Consider the following 26,053-nt stretch of genomic DNA (forward strand, 5'->3'; position numbering starts at 1 on the left):
TTCTAATCGTCACCATGCAAGTGTGGGCATGAATGGGCTGCACTTAATACACACGTCAAAAGTGTTTTGCATCACCCCCATTACCAGAACTCCTGGAGATAGACGCTGACTGTCGATATTGTCTCACAGACACAGTCCCTTTGACTGTTCAGAAATGTCACTAAACCCGCCCAACGGTGTAAACAACTATGCATGAGCAGCGCCTGTTAGACGGAGGGGGTCCGACAGCCTATCAGTTCCAGTCATTCCACCAGGAAGGAGATACACAGCTCGTATTGTCTGTAGTTCAACCATGACTAGACGATCAATACCGCGGATCGATCGCGTCCACATTTTTACTTTGTGACTGGAAGGACTCTCAACAAGGGAAGTGTCCAGGTGTCTCTGAGTGAACCAAAGCGATGTTGTTCGGACATGGAGGAGATACAGTGAGACAGGAACTGTCGATGACATGCCTTGCTCAGGCCGCCGAAGGGCTATTACTACAGTAGATAACCGCTACCAACGGTTTAAGGCTCGGAGGAACCCTGACAGCAACGTCACCATGTTGAATAATGCTTTTCGTGCAGCCACGGGACGTCGTGTTACGACTCAAACTGTGCGCAATAGGCTGCATGATGCGAAGCTTCACTCCTGACGTCCACGCGAGGTTCATCTTTGCAACCACGACGCCATGCAGCGCGGTACAGATGGGACCAACAACATGCCCAATGGACCGATCAGGATTTGCATCACGTTCTCTTCACCGATGAGTGTCGCATATGCCTTCAACCAGACAATCGTCGGAGACGTGTTTGGGGGCAATCTGGTCAGGCTGAACGCCTTAGACACACTGTCCAGTGAGTGCAGCAAGGTGGAGGTTCCCTGATGTTTTGGGGTGGCATTATGTGAGACCGACGTACGCCGCTGGTGGTTATGGCAGGCGCCGTAACGGCTGTACGATACGTGAATGCCATCCTCCGACTGACATATCGGCAGCATATTGACGAGGCATTCGTCTTCATGGACGGCAATTTGCTCCCCCATCGTGCACGTCTTGTCAATTACTTCCTTCAGGATAACGACATCGCTCGACTAGAGTGGCCAGCATGTTCTCCAGACATGAACCCTATCGAACATGGCTGGGATAGATTGAAAAGGGCTGTTTATGGACGACGTGACCCTCCAACCACTCTGAGGGATCTACGCCGAATCACTGTTAAGGAGTGGGACAATCTGGACCAACAGTGCCTTGATGAACTTGTGAATAGTATGCCACGACGAATGCAGGCATGCATCAATGCAAGAGGACGTGTTAATGGGTATTAGAGGTACCGGTGTGTACAGCAGTCTGGACCACCACCTCTGAAGGTCTCGCTGTAAGGTGGTGCAACATGCAATGTGTAGTTTTCATGAGCAATAAAAAGGGCGGAAATGATGTTTATGATGATGTCTATACCAATTTTCTGTACAGGTTCCGGAAATCTCGGAACCGAGATGATGCAAAACTTTTTTTGGTGTGTATTTACAAAAAATACGAGCTTAGGTCTCAGCTTAGAACGGAATTTCCCTCCAGCAATCGGAATTTCTCCGTCTGCCCCTGCCCACAACTATGGGTATTCTGATACTGTACTTCTACCACTTTGGAAACCAGACTGTAACTGACGTGAGAAGTTTGTATTTCTCATAAATGATTCTGTTATTTTTGAGAATGGTGGCAGCAGGCGACACAGGTTGGTGGTTTTCCATGTCTTCTGCATCTCCTTTTTTTTAGTAGAGGTACACCTGGCAGTTTGCTTGATGTGAATGAGTCGTTTATTATGTTTCTTAATGGAGCTTGTGTACTTTGTATTCATTGTCCCTGCAAACACTAGTACTTAATGTCAGCCTACTGACTCCTTACTTTTTTAGATTTTTTTACGGTTTTATTGACATCCAGCTCTATTGGTGGTAATAACATCATTGTACATGGCATACTTATTAACAGGTCTTATATTTGTTTTGGGTATTTTCGTTTTAATTTCTCAGTAATATACGAAAATTGCTCATCCATATAACTGACTAGGTGCTTACTTTATTGCCCTTCTTTATCAGTATGTTATTATGCTTTTGTTTGTCCCTTTACTACCTGTTTAACGTCATCCTGGACTATTTTGTTTTCTTTTCGTTGGATAATATTTTGTAATTAAATGACTTTTTGCAGCAATCAGCACTTTGCTATAAATCTTTTTGTACCTATGATAGAAATTGAAAAACTCTGGGTCATTATGACCCTTTTTCATGGAAATGAGATACTTAGGGTTTGGTAGAACTTCCTAATACATACTGTTATCCGTTTGCTTTTGTGAGAAATTGGTACTGATGTTGATACTTTGGGAAATGTCTTTCCAAAGTTCTACTTAAATAATGTTGAGAATTTAGAGACTTTCACATTTACATCAGTCTCTCTGAACATTTCGTTACAACTTTGGTTGGCTATTTCTCTTGCAAAATCTTTCGATGAATGTCTTTAGCAGGGCTGCAGTTTAGGGATCTCTTTCCAAGCTTAATTTTACTGTTATTATTTGGCAGAAGTGGTCTGAGACTCGAAGACTTTTACAGCTACATCACATTTTTTCCTGTCCATAGTTGGGGCCACATGGTCTATTGCTGATGTAGTCATTGCATTAGCCTTTGTTGGACTGCTGGCCAACAATACATGCCAAAACTCTGAAGGGTATTTGTGAGGGTGTCACTAGTATCATTCATGATATTTCACTTGATTTTTATGACTCCACACAAAATTATGTTAGCTTTTATAGGTGAGACTGGAAGTAAATGGGGAGGCACTAAGCATCCTGGCTAGGTGAGATAAATGACACATATCCATTGGGGGACTGTGAATGCTGCTGCTTGATTCTGCTAATGATTCAACACAAAGGTCGCCAGATGCCTGAGCGTCAATGATTAGCCTGTAGGGGAGAAGGCTGATCGGATGCTATCTGTTACTTGAAGGAAGACTTGCAACATGTCACTGTCATCAGAAACAAAGAAACAACGTCCCTCACACCTAAATATGGCTGATGGCCTTGGTTAATCTGTATTCAATTGACATGGGGTTAACTAACTGTCAGAAGGAAATCAACAGCAATTCGATTACTGCACATTTATTTCAAAATGATTCAAATGGCTCTAAGCACTATGGGACTTAACATCTGTGGTCATCAGTCCCCTAGACTTAGAACTACTTAAACCTAACTAACCTAACTACTTAAACCTAACTAACCTGCTCGAGGCAGGATTCGAAACTGCGACCGTAGCAGCAGCGCGGTTCCTGACTAAAGCGCCTAGAACCACTCGGCCACAGTGGCCGGTAAATTTATTTCACAGAGGTCTAGGCGCATGGGAAAACTAAACAAGACGAACGTCATCGTTCAAAATAACAAGAAACACGTGAAGTATTAAACTGTCTCAGCTATAAGTAACACACGTATGGTGCGTCCGCAAGGTACTGGGGAACACAGTATGAAAGGGCGTTACTTCCAGAGATCGTGACAGCGCAGAAATAACTGCATTACCCGCAATATTAAAGAGAGGTTAGACGTGGACCACAATTAATATGTGCACCTGGCAAGTTAACGAGCAAGTCAATGGTAACTCCAAATTCACTGTAACAACGTTGAGTCTAGAACCGCGAAAGAATCGAAATGATAAAATTAAGAATCGTGACTATGGCTGTTAAACGACTGAACTTGAGTGCAATGTTGCTAAACCTCACATAATGCCGACAACAGTCACATCCTAAAACCGCAGTGAGAACACCTACCATTCGGAGTGCCGTCTCAGATCTCGAACGAACACCGTCTGCTCTCCGTCGATCTCAGCAAGGAAAGCTGCTGTCCTCCGCAGATCTCCGACACCGAAAGTTCTCTCTGCCGTTCTCGGAAACAGAATCCTCTCTTCGCCGTTCCCCGAAACCTAATGTTCTCTCTACTTTTTCGTTTTTCAAACTCTGGCATCACAACAAAAATAATTCCGCCAAAAACTCGTGTCGGCCAACCAAGATTCGTGCTTATTTGTTCGACCTACCGGAAGAGAGAAATTTTTCCACAGGACTTCCCTCCTCTCGTCTTATGAACCTCAGAAAGACCCACTTCATATACACTCCTGGAAATTGAAATAAGAACACCGTGAATTCATTGTCCCAGGAAGGGGAAACTTTATTGACACATTCCTGGGATCAGATACATCACATGATCACACCGACAGAACCACAGGCACATAGACACAGGCAACAGAGCATGCACAATGTCGGCACTAGCACAGTGTATATCCACCTTTCGCAGCAATGCAGGCTGCTATTCTCCCATGGAGACGATCGTAGAGATGCTGGATGTAGTCCTGTGGAACGGCTTGCCATGCCATTTCCACCTGGCGCCTCAGTTGGACCAGCGTTCGTGCTGGACGTGCAGACCGCGTGAGACGACGCTTCATCCAGTCCCAAACATGCTCAATGGGGGACAGATCCGGAGATCTTGCTGGCCAGGGTAGTTGACTTACACCTTCTAGAGCACGTTGGGTGGCACGGGATACATGCGGACGTGCATTGTCCTGTTGGAACAGCAAGTTCCCTTGCCGGTCTAGGAATGGTAGAACGATGGGTTCGATGACGGTTTGGATGTACCGTGCACTATTCAGTGTCCCCTCGACGATCACCAGTGGTGTACGGCCAGGGTAGGAGATCGCTCCCCACACCATGATGCCGGGTGTTGGCCCTCTGTGCCTCGGTCGTATGCAGTCCTGATTGTGGCGCTCACCTGCACGGCGCCAAACACGCATACGACCATCATTGGCACCAAGGCAGAAGCGACTCTCATCGCTGAAGACGACACGTCTCCATTCGTCCCTCCATTCACGCCTGTCGCGACACCACTGGAGGCGGGCTGCACGATGTTGGGGCGTGAGCGGAAGACGGCCTAACGGTGTGCGGGACCGTAGCCCAGCTTCATGGAGACGGTTGCGAATGGTCCTCGCCGATACCCCAGGAGCAACAGTGTCCCTAATTTGCTGGGAAGTGGCGGTGCGGTCCCCTACGGCACTGCGTAGGATCCTACGGTCTTGGCGTGCATCCGTGCGTCGCTGCGGTCCGGTCCCAGGTCGACGGGCACGTGCACCTTCCGCCGACCACTGGCGACAACATCGATGTACTGTGGAGACCTCACGCCCCACGTGTTGAGCAATTCGGCGGTACGTCCACCCGGCCTCCCGCATGCCCACTATACGCCCTCGCTCAAAGTCCGTCAACTGCACATACGGTTCACGTCCACGCTGTCGCGGCATGCTACCAGTGTTAAAGACTGCGATGGAGCTCCGTATGCCACGGCAAACTGGCTGACACTGACGGTGTATCAGAGTGTATCAGAGGCCAAGGACAACTCTTATCCCAGCGTTATACTATGAGACACGAGTAATTTATCTAGACCATCGGTTAATTTATTGAAAAAAGTGTCTATACTCCTACTGGGTTATCGATACACACACAAAATGATTAATTTCTTGTTGATGCCAAACCCTGTTAATCCAACAACTGATGTTTCAAAAAGTTTGTCTTCATTAGGTCGGCCGGTGTGGTCGAGCGGTTCTAGGCGCTTTAGTCTGGAACCGCGCGACCGCTACGGTGGCAGGTTCGAATCCCGCCTCGGGCATGGATGTGTGTGATGTCCTTAGGTTAGTTAGGTTTAAGTAGTTTTAAGTTCTAGGGGACTGATGACCTCAGATGTTAAGTCCCATAGTGCTCAGAGCCATTTTTTTGTCTTCATTAACTGCACTAACTTCACGTCTTGATCGAAATTGTGCTCCCCTTCTGATACAGTTGCACACCCTCCACCCTTTGAAGTAGTCTTATAGTGAGACTGTGTGCTTCCATAAAACGGTAATAATACATGCTTTATTTCTGTGTATTTATACCATTGCTCAGTGATACGAACTACTGTGCAGTTCAAAGATTAGAGTTCACTTTCAAATTGTTGCATTTTATTTTTTATTGATTGTATGTTGTGATGGAGCATTAGAAATGGCTCTGAGCGCTATGGGACTTAACATCTGTGGTCATCAGTCCCCCAGAACTTAGAACTACTTAAACTTAACTAACCTAAGGACATCGAACACATCCATGCCCGAGGCAGGATTCGAACCTGCGACCGTAGCGGTCACGCGGTTCCAGACCGAAGCGCCTAGAACCGCACGGCCACACCGGCCGGCTGATGGAGCATTGGTAACTCTGTGAAATGTACTACGAGGGGTGTTCAATAATTGATGCAACACATTTTTTTGAAAGCAGGTTGCTTTTATTCAGAATTCTAATACACGATATTAATCCTCACTTTTTTGGTTAGAAAACCGTATTTTTTCAACTTAATCTCCGTTCCCGCATGGTACCACTCTACTAGTCGACGTCGGAGTCAACGTCTTACAGCATGAGTCACCTCTCAATCATCCACGTACTGATTCCCGAGGAGTGCATGCTTCATTGGGCCAAACAGATGGAAGTCGGAAGGTGCGAGATCCGGGCTGTAGGGTGGATGAGGAAGAACAATCGAAGTTTTGTGAGGTCCTCTCGCGTACACAGACTTGTGTGAGGCCTTGCGTTTTTATGGAGAAGTTCGTTTGCTTCTTTGTGGCGAAAAACACGCTGAAGTCGTTTCTTCAATTTCCTGGAGGTAGCACAGTATTTCCGAGTTCATTGTTGCAGCATGAGAGAGGACATCAAAAGGAATAACCACGTCAGAGTGCCAGAAGACTGTCGCCATCCGAAGTGATGAACCCATGTTTCATCGCCTATGACGATATTCGACAAAAAATTGTCATGATCAGCCTTGTAACGCGCTAGCTATTCAGCACAGATGGTCCTTCGTTGTCCTTTATGGTCTTTTGTTAGCGGGCGAGCAACCCAGCGGTCACACACTTTGAGTTCCCCAGCTGGTGGACGAGCGTGTCAGTACTCTCAACACAGACGTCCAGTCGAGCAGGAAGCCGCGCGGTTGAGAACCTATGATCGTCTTGAATGAGAGTGTCCGCACGTTCCAACATTGCAGGAGTTACAGCTGCGTGCGGTCGGCAGGCGCGATGGAGATCTGACACGTTTGCCCGACCACGTTGCGATGATGCCAAACACTGCAAAGTCTCTGTAGGCATTCTGCAAGCGCCTATGACTATCCGCAATGCTCTGGGTTTCCGCCAAAAGAAACTCAGTGACAGCTCACTGCTTGGAAGGCACTTCCGTTACAGACGCTGTTTTGAAGGCTGTGTATCGCACCGCCACCTATCGGAACATTATGAAACTAAAGGGGCTGAAGCAGGAACAAATTTTAACATTTTTAGCCAGGAAAAAATGATGCATTAGTTTTCGAGTGCCTTTCGTATTTTACTTTCTCTAATGTTTCTTTTTTTCTTTTCTTTGGCATGTAGTGTGTTTAGCATTTTGTGTGTTAGAAACTATCTTATGAGTTATTATTTCGTATTTTTTAACTGCTGAAGACAATCTTTAGGGAAAGAAACTGATCGTCTGTGTTCATTCTAAAAAACAGACGTGGATCTCCCACCCATAGCCAGAGGTATTCGACTATATACGGCCCGAGATCCACCCCCTATACTTTCATAAATAAACAGTACCAATCTTCTCTACCTAGTCCTGTTTAGATGAGAGCCGTGCCTAGTAAAACCCATCTGTCTGGTCTGGAGAAACGAGTAGCTAACACTTGTGCTGGATTCCCAAGGATGGGGGATACTATGAGCTGTTGGACCTCAAGTGTGAGGGTATTATTGGACAGGCCATGGTGTTCTAGCTGTTTGAGGATTCTTGGGACTTTACTAGCTGGTACAGAACATTTGGGGGGGGGGGGGGGAGGGAGAAAACAGCCAGATACATAAAGCAAGGTGAAGTTCAAGTCATTCTTAAATTTGGAAGCAGTGGCAGAACTTTGGAGGAGCTGAAATCCATGGCGCACTTCCATAGATGTGGACGAGACGGATGAGGGTCTGGTAAGTGTGGGCAAATATCAAGGGATTTAGTGGCTATTTTCGACAATTAGTAGTTTCAGCCTATTGTGAACTTTCCTTTTGATGGTAAGTAGATGGACATTTCAAGTTAGTATTTGCTCAGGTGTTAGCCCTAGGTTCAAATGGCTCTGAGCACTATGGGACTCAACTGCTGTGGTCATTAGTCCCCTAGAACTTAGAACTACTTAAACCTAACTAACCTAAGGACATCACACACATCCATGCCCGAGGCAGGATTCGAACCTGCGACCGTAGCAGTCGCACGGTTCCGGACTGCGCGCCTAGAACCGCGAGACCACCGCGGCCGGCGTTAGCCCTAGGTATTTTGGTGATTCAAAAACGTGGTTCCGGCAATTGCGGAGCATTGGGTAGAAATCACGAGAACGAAAATCCTGGGTGCGTGTTTTCTCCGTAATTATTGTTTAGATTTTTACTAGGTTGTTACAAAATATCAATGGTTCTACCGTAGACGTGCTTCTCCCACCCATGCCAGAGGTATTCGACTATATGTGGCTCGAGATCCACCCCCTATACATTCATGAACAAACAGCACCAATCTTCTCTATATAATCGTATTTAGATAAAGGCCATGCCTACTGAAACTCCACTGTCTGGTCTGCGGCAACGAGTAGCTGCATTCCCAAGGTTGGGGGATACTATGAGTTGTTGGACCTCAAGTGTGCGTGTATTACTGGACAGGCCAGGGTGTTCTAGCTGTTTGATTGGTGTAGTTGGAGCCACCTTTGAGATGAATGGATGGCGATACGGAGGGCAAAGAGGGCGTTGTCGTCAGCATGTTGTATTAGGTATATGGGTGGGGCTACTTTTGGGACGTCGGCCATATATGAGAAATAAAGGAGGACTGATGCTACGGATTTTCGGGTCACATCTGCTGTTAGATTAAAAATATACAGAAAATATACTGCTTGTTGTTAACCGTTGCATAAGAATAGTGTTTTACTAGGGGGAATTGCATTAGCTTTCCCTATGCAAACTTAGACATTGGCACAGCAGTGAATTTGGATAAATACCAGCCGTCGTTTCTAGCTGCTACAATGTCACAATCGTCAGTGCACAAGCCGGTCATTTCAGCTTGTAAGTGCAGCATCACCGTCAGCAAGTGTAAACACAGCTGGTCAGTTAGAAAGTCCAGCGTCATCAACTAGGAGTGTAAGACGTAATGGGAAACACACAGCCTAAACACGTGATGGAAGGAAAAGTACTTTGAACTTATGTTTTCTTCTGGTACATACTTAAGCAGTCTGCCTTTAGGCATAATAAACGTCGTTGTTCAACTCTTGAAAGCACTCTAACGAATATCCGCAATCCAAGTCACGTTTTATCCCGTCACGGCGATATTTTTTCCTTGTTGGGGAAAAGATTCGTTCAATGCTGGTCAGTTTCGATTTCCGGTGGGAAATAAAAGCAGAGCATCAGGAATTTTAGCGATCGGATTCACGCAGCTGTACACCTGGCTCTTATCTACATGATTCTTCGCCTTTTTTATCGGCGAAATGTCGCGCACACCTGGCACTCGTAACTCCTGAGACGTTACGGAGATAAAGAACAAAGTCTAAACCAGATTTGGAAGAAAAACATAGTTCATGACTGCCGAATTGAGCATCGATCAACAGTAAAACCTCGCAAATAGTTCTGAATGGTACTGATCAGCATATGATACTTTACCGAAGCAGCGGGGCGTATAATATCCTGGTTTAGTCAGTTCATAAACGTAGATTATGTCTTGAGAGACATCTTTAAATAATGATCTGTTTGTGCAGTGTAAAGTGTAGAATGTTGAGGGCCAGGGAGATGCTCGAGGGGCAACTGGAATGCGACTGTCGGTGTTCCTGTTACCTGGCTGTGGTATTTCAGTGGTTTTCCACGCCCCTCTACGTAGACAGTGATACTGCGATAACATGCGGAAGAAAGCTTATATGATGCGCAAACAGTTGGTGAACATAGCCACTTCCCCAATCTCCATCTTAGGGCAAACAACCATGTGGCGACAAGGGTGGTATAAACACCTCATCATCTTCATCGTTATCAGACATCTATCATCCACTGCTAGGTTAACGACCCTCTCCGGACGCCTACTGCTTTACAGTCCTCAGTTATATGCAGCCTGTATGTTTTATAACATCACTTGTCCACCTCAAATGAGGTCATATTCTTGGCCCGTTCTTATCTTTTAGAAGCAAGCGAAGTACTTCCTCGTTCAGTCTACCAACCTTCTCCCTATTGCAAGTCCAACCCGCCTCCATTTTGTTTCCGTTACGGTCATAATTTCATCTTCCATTCCAATCTATTCGCTGACCCATTTGTTTGTTTTCCTGTCTCGTCTAATAATTGCCAACTGGCATCTCGTCTTTATTCACAGAACTTTTTAACAGTTTTCGCTTTCAAAGCCCACGTCTCACCGCTGTAAGGCAAAACTAATACCGAACACTGACTGTAAGCTCTTTGTTCACACCCACTGAAAGTTTTATCATCAGCGCTCCAAGTCGTTTTTATTCTTGAAAGGTCACGTCTCACCGCTGTAAGGCAAACCTACTAATGAACACTGATTGTAAGTGGAACCTGGTAGTCAAGGGAAGGCAGGATTCGGTTATGATTGTGGACGGGGCCGTAATCAGTTACTATTGGTAGCCTTTTACAATTAGACACGATTTATTTTAAGCCATTAATTCCAGACTCAACAACAAATAAAAAATACCACACGTTATTAATGAAAGAATAAACAACTGTGTAATTAATAGTGCTTTCAGTGCGCTACAATTTACGGAAGGAGCATAAAATACAGACACAGCAAATAATGTTTTAAAAACAAACCAATGTGATCCCAATTAGAATTTTAAGGCAAGTAACCACAGTTATGGCTGAAGGCCTTTGACGCCAAGAACGGAAATTATAAAAAAATTAACAAACATACTGTAAAACAGCAATGCAATAGCGAAGGTTAATTAAAAAAGACAGGCAACTGGTCACCAAACGGGTGAGAGAAAATGATGGTAAACGTGGTAGCACAACGATTTAAACCTGCTGTAACTCCAAAAATGGCAATTATATAAAAAATGTTAGAAACATACAATAAAACAGCAAATACAACAATAAAACACAAGGGATAGACACAGACGGTGCACCAGGAATCGACCTCTGAGTAGGTCCGGCAAAAAACACTTACGCGAGCGATGAGATAGGCAGCCAAGAGCTGCATTCAGTTCACAAAATGGTAACTCAGACTAGTGGCAGTCCAACGAATGACTAACGATAATCTTGCTGAGGCTACCTGGCGTCCAATAAACCAAATGCAAAGATGTAAAAATACGCCAAAGCCGGAACCGGCGGTCTGGACTGCATCCGCAGAATACTGGGCTCAGAGCGCTCGGAAAGAGAAAGGAATCACTACCACCAGAGTAGAAGAATCGCCAACCAACCTACAATCAAGAAAGCTGTCAAGACTACACGCCTCACCGGACAGCAGCGGCAAGGCGAGGAAACGTATACTGGCGTAACATGCTCTAAACCCCAGGGCAGGTAACTGGGGCGTTAGCGGCCACGAGGCAGAAAAAATACCGCTGGTTGAACTTAACAAAAAGTAACCAACTGAACGCAATAAATAGTAAATAGAAGTCCAAGAAAGCTAATCAGATCCGCCTTCCCCAAGCACTCCACTCGCTGCTCTTCGCCTCGGCAACACTACGAGCAGCAACAGGAAGCCAAGTCTCTGGAGAATCGCAAGATCTCACAATGGTGGAGGTTTCCCTACTTGAATCCAAATGCACTCAACTTAAAACTTGCAGGATCCGGTTTACGACGATGTCGTGCACCCTCGTGACCACAGGCCTTTGATCCGGCAGTCCATGTGCGCTGCCAGCGGTCCCGGCGTGTTCTGCACTGAGCGGACCTGGCTCCTCCTGAGTCCCCAACCAAACTGCCCACGGACTCGACCTGGAAGAACCACGACGTCGCCCCAAAGATAGGGCCACAGTTACTACATATCGATAACTGCCGCTGCTGCCACTAGCGGACAGGCAACGCTTGTGAAACAAAGTGGCGCCAGTCAACACGAGAAGAAGACAAACAACCGCAACCATGTCAACTAAACGATACGGTATGGCCTCCAACAGAGGACGGAAACCTACAAACAGCACCAACACGAGCCACAGCACGCTCAGTAAGAGTTTCGTTTACCACCAACAATGCATCAAAGCGTTTTTATTCTTCTGTTTATTTCTTTCGGATGCAGATGCCGTTGAACTGTCTTGAATACAAACATTCATAACTGGTTCTACTAATGCATTACTAATTTGTAGTGTTTTATTTTCGACAGGGTTTTACAGACTATTATAGTGGCATTTTAATTGATTTTTCAAGTCAACTTCAAATTTGCTCTCAAATTTTTCCACTTTGTTTTGGAGTTTTTCTGCTTTAAAAATAAACAGTACAATCAGTGTCACCAGCGAAAAGAATATGATTCAGGTATATTCCATAACACGTGTCCATTTCCTATTTAAGGACTGAAACTTAATATATGACCACTGGAAATAGTTTTTGTGATCCGTAAGATATTTAATAAAAAATTCAGCCAGTATGGGATATTTCCGACGAACGGTGGACACAGAAGACGAGAATAATACCAGAGGAAAGGAAAAAGAAGAAAAGAGGATGAAGAAGAGAAAGAGGAAAGGAGAGAGTGGAAGGACAGTAAGATGGATTTTCAAAACAAGCAAAACTGACTGGTCGTGGGACAGGTTTCAGATATTTGTATGTTTTACGTTCCAGCTTCCGCAGCCCAGGTAGCTAACATGGCTAGTGATACGACAGTCGACTAGGCGGCTGTCAGCTCGAACTCAAATGGTGGAGGAAATCACCATCACCAAAATGGCTGGACACGTGGCGGCGTACAGTTCCTGATCACCAGACCTGCGTCGGGTTCCAAGCCTCTCTGCAGTGTCTCTTGCAGTGAGGGCATCTGACACTGGATAGAGATCCGTCCGTCGTATGGAGATGTTAAGATCGACAGATCTCTTGGTGCCATTTGAAACCTAAAGTATGTGATATTGCCCGATTCCACCACCTGGCTTTATTTTATTCCACAATGATTCCTAACAACAGAAACACAACACAGAAGCAGTCAGTCATTCAGCGTGACAAGCTCAGAGAACACTGACAGCGAACCTCTTTCACAAGTACCGTACTTTAAAATGTTGCCACTTTTTCCGTAATTCCCGCTCCCTGAATACGTGACCGACTGAGTACGAAACGGATATGTACAGGGAGGCGTGGAGTGGCGTCTACCTTTTGTGTCCGACTATTACACAGATTTGCGCTGAACCCCGATAATTTTTAACAGTCAAGACATAAAGAGGAGTGCATTGCATAGTTTAACATCGCACACGAAACCGATTTATTAAAGACACCAGTTTTGTATCGTATGGGTACGAAGTCTAATTTTGTGCCAAATGTATTTTCCGTTCGGAGCAGTCATGCTACAGTTAACAGCATATACCTCACGCTGGGGTTTTCGTGTCTAATCAATTTATCAGCAATGTGGACGACAAATCATAATTTGAAACGGAAGCCAAAATTTCCAAGTGCCAGGAAATTACATCCAAATAAAAAACCCAGGTAGGGCCCTCTCTGTTAGGTTTAAAGAGCATCTGCCGACAAAAAGCGGTGATGGAACACGAGGATCAACATTTGCTGAACATCTGGTCCAAAAGGCGCATGCTCCCAAGCCTTTAAAAGACGCAGAGCTTTTGCATGATGAAGTCAAGGGATGCAGGCTAGACACCCTCGAAGAATTGCAAATTTTTAAACATCTTATTATTGATAGAGACAACTTACTTAATGATCAGTTGCAACTAAAAAATAGAAGTTGTTTCGAAGTATTTCTATCTTTACTCCAGTTGAGTTGACCCACAGTCCGCTTCAAATGGCCGATGCTGTTTCCCTATCTGCTTTGTCCCTTTATTATAGTGCGATTGTACATGTGTGTCTTTGTATTTCATAATATGCTTGGTAATGACACATAGTTGCTAAGGCGTTTTTATGTTAAAGACATTTTATGCTTAGCACGCATGGTTTCGACACTAATTTTTTAGTTACTGTAGCGGGGCTTCGCCCTCTTACTATAATATTTAAATGTAAAAAATTTTTTATACCTTGGCTTTGTAGTTTGTTACTCAGGTAAATTGTTTAATGTTGCCATACCAATAGATAGGTTTGTCCATTTGTAAGACGGCTTTCAGTCACATTTTGTTTATATGTATATTTGCTCTAAATAATTTTGAGACAGTTTGTCTCTCGCGCCTGCGCTTGCGCTTGCGCTCGCGCATGCGCTTGGCCGCGGCCGAGCCCCGCCGCGGAACTGCTCGCGACGCCTAGTTTCCGTGACCGAGCGAGGTGGCGCAGTGGTTAGCACACTGGACTCGCTTTCGGGAGGACGACGGTTTAATCCCGCGTCCGGCCATCCAGATTTAGGTTTTCCGTGATTTCCCTGAATCACTCCAGGCAAATGCCGGGATGGTTCCTTTGAAAGGGCACGGCCGACTTCCTTTCCCGTCCTTCGCTAATCCTATGAGACCGATGACCTCGCTATCTGGTCTCCTCCTTCAAAAACCAACCAACCTAGTTTCCGTGCCGCTCACATGTGGTCCTTATTTCTGGCCAGCGTAGCTTCGTCTACGTTCGCCTTAATGGTTTTAATTTTGACAGACATAATCTTATGATTATGCGTCTTCATTGTTTTAATTTATATCTGTGACATGGCCAGTGTTTGGCTCTCAAAATAATTTAATTTTTTGTAAGTATCACGATTTCTTTATTATTCAATCATTAGACTGATGATGCATTTCAGTGAGTAATATATGTCCGTATGTGGTTTAATTTATAGGTTCTGAAGAAGATTCCATTACAGGAATCGAAACCTAGGTAAACGAGTAAAAATTACCTTGCAAATGAAGGCTGAAAAAATTGTTTATTTTCTGTACATATACGGTTGCTGACGTGCTGCATTATGTTAAAGATTTGTATACCTACGTATTATAATAACGAACAACTTAAATTGGAAGGAACACATAGAAAATGTTGTGGAGAAGGCTAACCAAAGACTGCGTTTTATTGGCAGGAAACTTAGAAAATGTAACAGACCTACTAAGGAGCTTTCCTACATTATGCTTGTCCGTCCTCTTTTTAGAATACTGCTACGCGGGGTGGGATCCTTACCAGATAGGACTGACGGAGTACATCGAAAAAGTTCAAAGAAGGGCAGCGCGTTTTGTATTATCGCGAAATATGGTAGAGGGTGTCACAGAAATGATACAGGATTTGGGCTGGAAATCGTTAAAAGAAAGGCGTTTTTGGTTGCGACGGAATCTTCTCACGAAATTCCAATCACCAACTTTCTCCTCCGAATGCGAAAATATTTTGTTGACATCGACCTACATAGGGAGGAACGATCACCACGATAAAATAAGGGAAATCGGAGCTTGTACGGAAAGATATAGGTGTTCGTTCTTTCCGCGTGCTGTACGAGATTGGAATAAAAGAGAATTGTGAAGGTGGTTCGATGAACCCTCTGCCAGGCACTTAAATGTGATTTGCAGGGTATCCATGTAGATGTAGACTCTCCACGACATGGATTCGACAAATCGGAAAGCTTCCGGAGGTACGTGGCACCAGATGTTTACGCTATGGTCACAAAATTCCCGTAAATTACGCTGCGGTGGTGCCGCGCGGGGTAGCCCTGCGGTCTACGGCTCCTTGCCTCGGTTCGCGCGGCTCCTCCCGTCTGAGGTTCGAGTCCTCCCTCGGGCACGGGTGTGTATGTTGTCCTTAGTGTAAGTTAGTTTAAGTAGTGTGTAAGCCTAGGGACCGATGACCTTAGCAGTTTGATCCCATAAGAACTTACCACAAATTTCCAAATTTTACTGGGCGGTGGTTCGCGGACGCAGAGTTGCCGACAGCATGCCGTCCGTATATGTTTCGATCAGGTGAATTTGCTGGCAAAGACATCAACTTGAGTTCACTGTCATGCTCCTCAAATGACTGTAGCACGATTATGACCTCGTGGCAAGGACTGTTTCATGCTGGAAGATGCCATTGTTCAATAACAAGCATGAAGCGACGCAGCACGTCCTCAGTATTGTTTGAGTTTTCCACAGTTGCATGCTCCCAGCCCCTGGATGACGACGTATTCGGACACGGCTACCGATCTGATATAACAAGAAACTTTTATCGCCCGACTAGGGGACACGATTCATTGATCTACGGTATAATTCGATGTTCCCATGCCCATTTCAATCGCAATTGGCGATGTCGTTGAGTGAACTTGGAAATATGTAGGGGTCGTCTACGATAGAGGCTCATGTTCCACACTATGTTCACAGTGGTGCGCCCCGACACACGCATGCCAGCACCAGCACTGTACTCCGTCGTCATATCTGCAGCAGATCGCCGCCTATTTTGCTCTTTTTTTGCTTTATGCAGGGGCGAAGACTCCGACGTCCACGTTCTGTGATGAGGCGTGCACGTCCAACATCTTATCGCCTGCCCATGGTGTCACTGTCCTGGAACCACTTCCCACATACACCCTCCAGTCACGTTCATGTGATCAACGCCTACGTTCGACGTCAACGTGCAATAACCACACGTAGACGTCAGGTGGCAGCACTAGCAGATGATGGTATATAAAGCCTATCGGGGAACACAGATAACAGTGCAGTCGTTGTTGTAATGCGGAACGGAGCGATTTATTTCACGACCAAAAGGGCATGAGCATTGGCTTTCGGGCCAAGGGTGGAAGCATTTCCGAAGCGGTCAAAGTTGTAAACTCAATCGAGAATATGTGGGACCTCCTCGTTCGAGTTCAAATGGCTCTGAGCACTATGGGACTCAACTGCTGTGGTCATCAGTCCCCTAGAACTTAGAACTATTTAAACCTAACTAACCTAAGGACATCACACACGTACATGCCCGAGGCAGGATTCGAACCTGCGACCGTAGCAGTCGCACGGTTCCGGACGTTCATGTGATCAACGCCTACGTTCGACGTCAACGTGCAATAATCACACGTAGACGTCAGGTGGCAGCACTAGCAGATGATGGTATATAAAGCCTATCGGGGAACACAGATAACAGTGCAGTCGTTGTTGTAATGCGGAACGGAGCGATTTATTTCACGACCAAAAGGGCATGAGCATTGGCTTTCGGGCCAAGGGTGGAAGCATTTCCGAAGCGGTCAAAGTTGTAAACTCAATCGAGAATATGTGGGACCTCCTCGTTCGAGTTCAAATGGCTCTGAGCACTATGGGACTCAACTGCTGTGGTCATCAGTCCCCTAGAACTTAGAACTATTTAAACCTAACTAACCTAAGGACATCACACACGTACATGCCCGAGGCAGGATTCGAACCTGCGACCGTAGCAGTCGCACGGTTCCGGACGTTCATGTGATCAACGCCTACGTTCGACGTCAACGTGCAATAATCACACGTAGACGTCAGGTGGCAGCACTAGCAGATGATGGTATATAAAGCCTATCGGGGAACACAGATAACAGTGCAGTCGTTGTTGTAATGCGGAACGGAGCGATTTATTTCACGACCAAAAGGGCATGAGCATTGGCTTTCGGGCCAAGGGTGGAAGCATTTCCGAAGCGGTCAAAGTTGTAAACTCAATCGAGAATATGTGGGACCTCCTCGTTCGAGTTCAAATGGCTCTGAGCACTATGGGACTCAACTGCTGTGGTCATCAGTCCCCTAGAACTTAGAACTATTTAAACCTAACTAACCTAAGGACATCACATTCGTACATGCCCGAGGCAGGATTCGAACCTGCGACCGTAGCAGTCGCACGGTTCCGGACTGCGCGCCTACAACCGCGAGACCACCGCGGCCGGCCTCGTTCGAGTGTTCACGTCATGGATCCTCAACCTAGAAACCTAATGCAGCTGGCCATGGCTCTGGATTTGGTATGAGGCCACATCCTTCTCAGTACCTTTCAAAACCTCATTGCCTCCCTTCCTGCATGCCTTGCTGCAGTCTGCAGTGCAAAATGTCGTTATTCAGGCTTCTGACAGGCGGTCACATTACTGTGACTGCACAGCGTATGTTCACCACATTAACACGCACGCAGCCGACGAGTTTCGCAGTTTCCGAGAGGCTCGGTCCTAGGCATTAGGCCATAACAACGTGCACTACGTCAAAGTTGCCTAAGCGAATGAATTTCCCCCCTTTACGGCCCATATCGTTCCTAGAATGATTCCCTATTCGTCTCGGCTCCAATTATACAGGATACCACAGAAATGTTGTGACAAACTGCGAGGAGTTGTAGATGGTGTCTCGAGGAAGAAATCAAGGATAGGTGCTCATCTCTGGAAATATCCAATGGCGCTACAGAGCGTCTAAGTTATACACTCCAGGAAATTGAAATAAGAACACCGTGAATTCATTGTCCCAGGAAGGGGAAACTTTATTGACACATTCCTGGGGTCAGATACATCACATGATCACACTGACAGAACCACAGGCACATAGACACAGGCAACAGAGCATGCACAATGTCGGCACTAGTACAGTGTATATCCACCTTTCGCAGCAATGCAGTTTGCTATTCTCCCATGGAGACGATCGTAGAGATGCTGGATGTAGTCCTGTGGAACGGCTTGCCATGCCATTTCCACCTGGCGCCTCAGTTGGACCAGCGTTCGTGCTGGACGTGCAGACCGCGTGAGACGACGCTTCATCCAGTCCCAAACATGCTCAATGGGGGACAGATCCGGAGATCCTGCTGGCCAGGGTAGTTGACTTACACCTTCTAGAGCACGTTGGGTGGCACGGGATACATGCGGACGTGCATTGTCCTGTTGGAACAGCAAGTTCACTTGCCGGTCTAGGAATGGTAGAACGATGGGTTCGATGACGGTTTGGATGTACCGTGCACTATTCAGTGTCCCCTCGACGATCACCAGTGGTGTACGGCCAGTGTAGGAGATCGCTCCCCACACCATGATGCCGGGTGTTGGCCCTGTGTGCCTCGGTCGTATGCAGTCCTGATTGTGGCGCTCACCTGCACGGCGCCAAACACGCATACGACCATCATTGGCACCAAGGCAGAAGCGACTCTCATCGCTGAAGACGACACGTCTCCATTCGTCCCTCCATTCACGCCTGTCGCGACACCACTGGAGGCGGGCTGCACGATGTTGGGGCGTGAGCGGAAGACGGCCTAACGGTGTGCGGGACCGTAGCCCAGCTTCATGGAGACGGTTGCGAATGGTCCTCGCCGATACCCCAGGAGCAACAGTGTCCCTAATTTGCTGGGAAGTGGCGGTGCGGTCCCCTACGGCACTGCGTAGGATCCTACGGTCTTGGCGTGCATCCGTGCGTCGCTGCGGTCCGGTCCCAGGTCGACGGGCACGTGCACCTTCCGCCGACCACTGGCGACAACATCGATGTACTGTGGAGACCTCACGCCCCACGTGTTGAGCAATTCGGCGGTACGTCCACCCGGCCTCCCGCATGCCCACTATACGACCTCACTCAAAGTCCGTCAACTGCACATACGGTTCACGTCCACGCTGTCGCGGCATGCTACCAGTGTTAAAGACTGCGATGGAGCTCCGTATGCCACGGCAAACTGGCTGACACTGACGGCGGCGGTGCACAAATGCTGCGCAGCTAGCGCCATTCGACGGCCGACACCGCGGTTCCTGGTGTGTCCGCTGTGCCATGCGTGTGATCATTGCTTGTACAGCCCTCTCGCAGTGTCCGGAGCAAGTGTGGTGGGTCTGACACACCGGTGTCAATGTGTTCTTTTTTCCATTTCCAGGAGTGTAGATGTCGGCGCCTGCAACTAGGCCACTCCATCGGCAGCAAAGGTGACTTTGCATGCTGCAGGCCATAGGCAGAACGTCTCGCAATTTTGGTTGCTATTCAATGATCGCGATGGACTGCCATGCACGCCAGTGGTGTAGATGGAGCAAGCTACTGCTTAGACAAGCATTGTATGCTATGAACGCGATGCTCTATTGCCTTGGAGGATGACTGGTTCGGACAGGCGTTTCCATCTACAGTTTATTTTTATACTGGGTTCTGAAAAACATTGGGTTTTTAGAGGGTTCCAGGAGAAAAATTAACTGTGGATGGAAATTCGTGTCCAAAACCGAGACAAACAGGGCATCGCATTCATAGGAGACAAGGCCTTTCTAAGCAGCAGCTGGCGACTGTGGCAGTCAGTTCCGATTACTGAATAACAAATATGATAACGAGATGTTAAGCCTACTGTCACCCTGCGTAAAAGGTCACATACAGTATGCTGATGAAGTGGTAGCCTACTGGCAGGCACCAGGGCCTGTAACTTTGACTCCCTGGTTTTTTTTCTTTATTGTCATGTCACTCCCCAAAAAGAGGTAGGCTGGCAGCAGCACAATACGCCACTCTTCAGCCAAGAGAGTTTCAGTGAAAACATAGGCTAATGAGAAAATAACACATAATGTAGAATGGTATAAAATGGTGAATTAACAAGAACAAATAGAGATGAGTAAACAGCATAGACTAGAGCCATACACACATGCAGAAAACGAACATTGTGAGTCGACACAAAAACAAAGAAACACCACAGTGGGAACACAAATGAATGACGCTGGCGACACTGCTTGTGCTGGTGGAACGAAGCACTGCACATGGCACTGGAGTAACACTGACACCACAATGAAAACGTTAAAAATCACTGCACCGAAGGGGACCTACCACTGGGTGAAGGGAGCAGAGGGGGAAGAAAAGGGGGGAGAGACAGTAGGGGAAAACTGGGAGGGGGTAGGAGGGGGGCAGTGGAGGGGAGAAGGAAAGGAGCTGGAAGACTGCAGGGGTAGGGAGGGGTGAAAAGGATAAAGACGGTGGTCAGAAGGGGAAAAGGAGGAAGAAGGGATGGGGGAGAGGGAGGGAGAGAGGGAGCCCTGAGGAGAGGGGGAGAGAAGGAGGGATTAGATCTGGTAGGAGGGGTAGATGGAAGGCACAAGGACATCCTCTGGGGGGGGGGGGGGGGGAGTTGGCGGAAGCCACCTTGGGAGAGGGTATGAAGTATGTGGAGATCGAGACCAGGCGGGACACTGTTGTACAGGCACAGCAGCAGACTGGGGTGGGAGAGGATGGAGGAAACCAACAGATGGGGGAGGGATCCAGTTTGTGGGAGACATATAGGATCTGTATTCGTTCTAGGAACAGGAGGAGATGGGGGAAGGGAATCAGATCATAAAGGATTCACGTGGGGGATGGGAGACATGCGAAAACCGAGGCAGAGTGCATGGCGCTCAAGGATTTGGAGGGATTTGTAGTAGGTGGAGGGGGGTGTGGAGATCCAAGTGGGGTGGGCATAACATAGTATGGGGCGGATGGGGACTTATGGGTATGTAGGATAGTGGAAGGGTCTAATCCCCATGTTCGACCAGAGAGGAGTTTGAGGAGACAGAGACATTTACGTGCCTTGGCTTGGACTGTGAGGAGGTGGGGGTCCAGGAAAGGCGGTGGTCGAGGGTGATGCCATGGTACTTGAGGGTGGGATTGAGAGCAATGGGGCGCCCATAGATAGTAAGGTAGAAATCTAGGAGGTGAAAAGAGGGGGTGGTGCGGCCTACGATGATTGCCTGGGTCGTGGAGAGATTGATCTTAAGGAGCCATTGGTTGCACCATGCGGTGAACAGGTCAAGGTGGGACTGGAGGAGGCGTTGGGAACGTTGGAGGGAGGGGACAAGAGCAAGGGAGGCGGTGCCATCGGCATATTACAGGAGATGGACAGGTGATGGGGGCTGCAGCATGTCCGCCGTGTATAAGAGGTAGAGAAGACTCCCTGTAGTGTTTTGGATATTTCCGGACACGGTTTCCTATCCCCGATTTGTTCCTCAAGACACTCTCTACAACCCCTCGAAGTTTGTCGTAACATTTCTGGGACACCCTGTATACAGAGATTAAACTTTCGCTATTTGAATCGGTGTAGAAGGAAACCTATTTACCGAATGAGTACCCAACATTATAGGAATGGTGTTCAGGCTGTGCGCTACAGGATTTGTGTTGTTAGCAGTGTTAGTGTCATGACTTGCCGTAAGGTGCCAGTAAAGGTACGGAGGCGTAGGGCTGAAGCACAAGCATGATGGTGCACTACAGTTGCAGTCAGCGTGGGTCTGTAGAAGGTGAGCATGGCTTTGCTAGTAAACTTGTTTTATCGTAACAACAGCAGTAGCGCTGCTGCTCTTCGTGAAAGTTGACGCATTAAAGGAATACGGAGAGATTCTCGTTCCACACAGGACTTTGAAGAACATGTTTTGGAATTCCGAATTAAGTGGCGAGTTGAGGATTGTTCCTGGGAGAGGCCGACGGCCAATTGCACCGTAAATTGTTGAAGAAGTTATTTTTGCCACGGCTGAGAATGCTGGACGCAATGTGCGATCTTCAAGCAGTGCATGAGCTGTGTCACGACAGCTGAACATTCCACGGTCCACCGTTCGAAAAGTGCTGAGAACAATTGTTGTGAAGTGGTATCCGTACAAACTGCACATCACTCACCAGTTTTTGTCACGTGACGCAGACGTTCGAATAGACTTCGCTGTTTCGTTCCTTGCAAGCGCTGAACGAAGTTGATGACATGTGGTCTCTGAACATTGACTCGAGTGATGAAGCACACTCTACGCTCACTGGGAATATGAACACTCACAATTGCCGCCTTTTGTGATCGTCACCGCCAACGAACGTTCATGAAGTCTCCCTGCACAGTGAACGCATCACTGTGTGGTGTGGTTTCACGGCACATCCCATGATTGTTCCATTTTTCTTTGAGGAACTCAGACCCCAACCAGGGACATGCAGCGTGAACGGCAGACGTTAGTGTGATCTGCTTCGCCAACACGTTATCCCTACTCTACGGGAGAGAAGTGTAACCTCCCAACATATAAATAATATTTATAATAACCTCCCAACAGTAAAAAATATAATTATTTAACATTCACATTTAGCGTAACCTAGCAACAGAAGAAATAGGTATAACATTCACATTTAGTGTAACCTCCCCAACAGAAAAATTCCGTAATCTCCCGATAATAAAATGTGACTAATATCTCAATAAAATTGTGGCTCATATATAACCTTTCAATAATTGACTGTGAATTTAAACTGGTAAATTTTGGACGTCAGCGGTGCTGCGTCATGGCCCTGAAAGATCATACTGAATAAATTAAAAATTCTTACCTCAATCAAGTCGCCGGATAACGCATATATATCTGCTCCTATAAGAAATTTTTCTGGCACAGCCCAGTGCAATGCTGGCCGATAGATTTGCCATGTATAAAAGGAAACAACTGATTTTCCTTTACAATAATCGGGATTATCATGGATTGGAGAAATTAGTAAATTCTTTAAACTGAGATGAATGACTGTCAAAATTTAATTTTTATAAAAAGGATTATTATTAAGAGATTTTTTGAAAAACATTTACATGGGACTTGATATTACAATAGTACATATGCGCGAGGCTGCTTTTACCTTATACTACAACGCTCAGGCACCGCCATCACTCCACATGGCCGGCCCAGCCAACTCCATACACCAGACTGCTAGCTACTACTTACTCCCACACAGTTCCTACTACATACAACACTGCTCTCTGGTCTGAGATTCTCTTATAACTTACATATCGCAGTCAGCGCGTGAGCAATCCATCGAAATTACATCTGCTCGAGTGCGCTAGCGATAAATTCCTTACTCATGGACCTCTTACAGAGGTGCTTTGGACTCAGCTGTTTTGATGCTCGATGAATTTCCACTTCACGTCGTGAGGTCATGCTTTTGGAGAAAATCAAATCACTGGCAGAAGTTCCAAAAGGCGTGTCCGTCAAGATCACCGGGTTTGAACCAGTGAGATATCTGGGTTTAGGGTCACCTGAAGTGCGAGGTTTACCAAAGGGACCCTAACACATGTTGGAAGTTGACGATAAGCATAGCATGAAGGTAGTGAACATTGCACGTGAGCTACTTCGGTAGTAGCAGAGTAAACTCTAGTACGATTCCTAGTTGTCGTAGATGCAGATGGCCGTCACACTGAGCAACATTTCGTAACCTGGAATGTAATCATGGTACGCAGTTAACAAATGTCACCTTCTCATATGAAACTAAATGTGTTTCTTTCAATAGTTTATTCGTTATTTCTCTACACCATGTCCTTATAAAAGTTTCCACAAAGTTATTGTCCTATGATCACTAGTTATTAATACGGGCCCTCTCAAGTAGCGAAAGTTTAGTTATAAGCACTCTGTACCACCCTTACGTGTCCCGTGCTGGCAAGTCCACCAGACACTAGTCATGTTTTCGCTCATCACTATATTTCTTAGTCTTTTGTGCTGGATTAAATTTATGTTCCTGGTGCCCAATACGTTTGCACTATCGTACTAAACTTGTACTGTCTCCGTTGGTATGTTTATATTATTCAAATGGTTCAAATGGCTCTGAGCACTAAGGGACTTAATTTCTGAGGTCATCAGTGCCCTAGAACTTAGAACTACTTAAACCTAACTAACCTAAGGCCATCACACACATCCATGCCCGAGGTAGGATTTGAACCTGCGACCGTAGCAGTCGCGTGGTTCCAGACTGAAGCGCCTAGAACCGCTCGGTCACAAAGGCCGGCGTTTATATTATTGCACCATCTGTTCACGGACTTCTCCGTTATCAAGAAAGATCATTGTGTGACGTGTCGTCGACCATGAGATCACTGGAGACGAAAAAACAAGCTCGTATTGGCAAAAGAAATCAGTCGTACCCTTTGAAAGGAATTTGCTTTAGTGATTTTAAGTAAATAAAAAAACCTTAAAGTGGATGGCCAGATGGGAATTTGAAACGCTGGCATCCAGAATCGTACAGTCCGTTCTTAGCGTTCACTAATGAATGTAAGATTACAGCGCTCGCAGATACGATGTTTTTGAGATGAGCGCCAGCGTACACAAGTCAAGACAACAAAAGAAGTGTAGAAGTAAGGACAACGTTGGAAATACGCAGAGTAAGAGACGACATCTAAGGCTACATAACAGATGAATAAATCACTAAAATCGTATGCAGCGCCTTTGTATTCTCAAAATATTGAATCTGCATGAGCCATGGACATCAAATATCTTCCGGAAGCTACGGGAGAGATGAGCAGACCAACATCATCAGTAAGCAGTGCAAGACATAACATGGGAAACAGCCTGAATATATGATGAAAGAAACACAATACATAATTCCAGAGCGCCTTCTGTAAACAGTGGAAATTTTAACTTAATGTGCTTTGGTGATTAAACAGGCAGGAGCGGGGCTGCGAAAGTCGGGAGTTCTGTCGTACAGTTTTTCGTGTCACTTGTCGCTTCTTTGCCCTATTTCAGTGATTTTTAATTGTGAAGATCATCAATTTTCGCTGCTGTTCCGAATACCAACTAAACCGCGGGTACGTCTACAACTGGCTGAGCCAGACAGTTCAGAAGTCGGAAGAAGGCCAGAGCATGCCACTTCCGCTGCCAAATTAATCGCTGTGTTGTTGAAACCAACGTTCGAGATGATGACAGTTTTAACGAAAATCTAATTCCAGATAAGTTTGTTTGACAGTTCAATTTCGACCACCCCAACTTGTAATACACAACGGTGTTGTATAAAATTGTTATACTTTAAATCTCGATCTGAATTATAATCTATAGATAGTCTGCAGCGCAGGGATGATTTGTGGAACCCTACGACCTGGCATTATATCGCGCGCAGACGTGTCATATTATGTTGTGGTTCAAATGGCTCTGAGCACTATGGGACTTAACTTCTAAGGTCATCAGTCCCGTAGAACTTAGAACTACTTAAACCTAACTAACCTAAGGACATCACACACATCCAGGACCGAGGCGGGATTCGAACCTGCGACCGTAGCGGTCGCGGGGTTCCAGACTGTAGCGCCTAGAACCGCTCGACCACCCCGGCCAGCTATGTTATGGTGATTGTTGGCATCAGGCGCACCTTGGACGACATAC

The sequence above is a fragment of the Schistocerca nitens genome, chromosome 5, assembly GCF_023898315.1.
Source record: "Schistocerca nitens isolate TAMUIC-IGC-003100 chromosome 5, iqSchNite1.1, whole genome shotgun sequence".
Lineage (NCBI taxonomy): Eukaryota > Metazoa > Arthropoda > Insecta > Orthoptera > Acrididae > Schistocerca > Schistocerca nitens.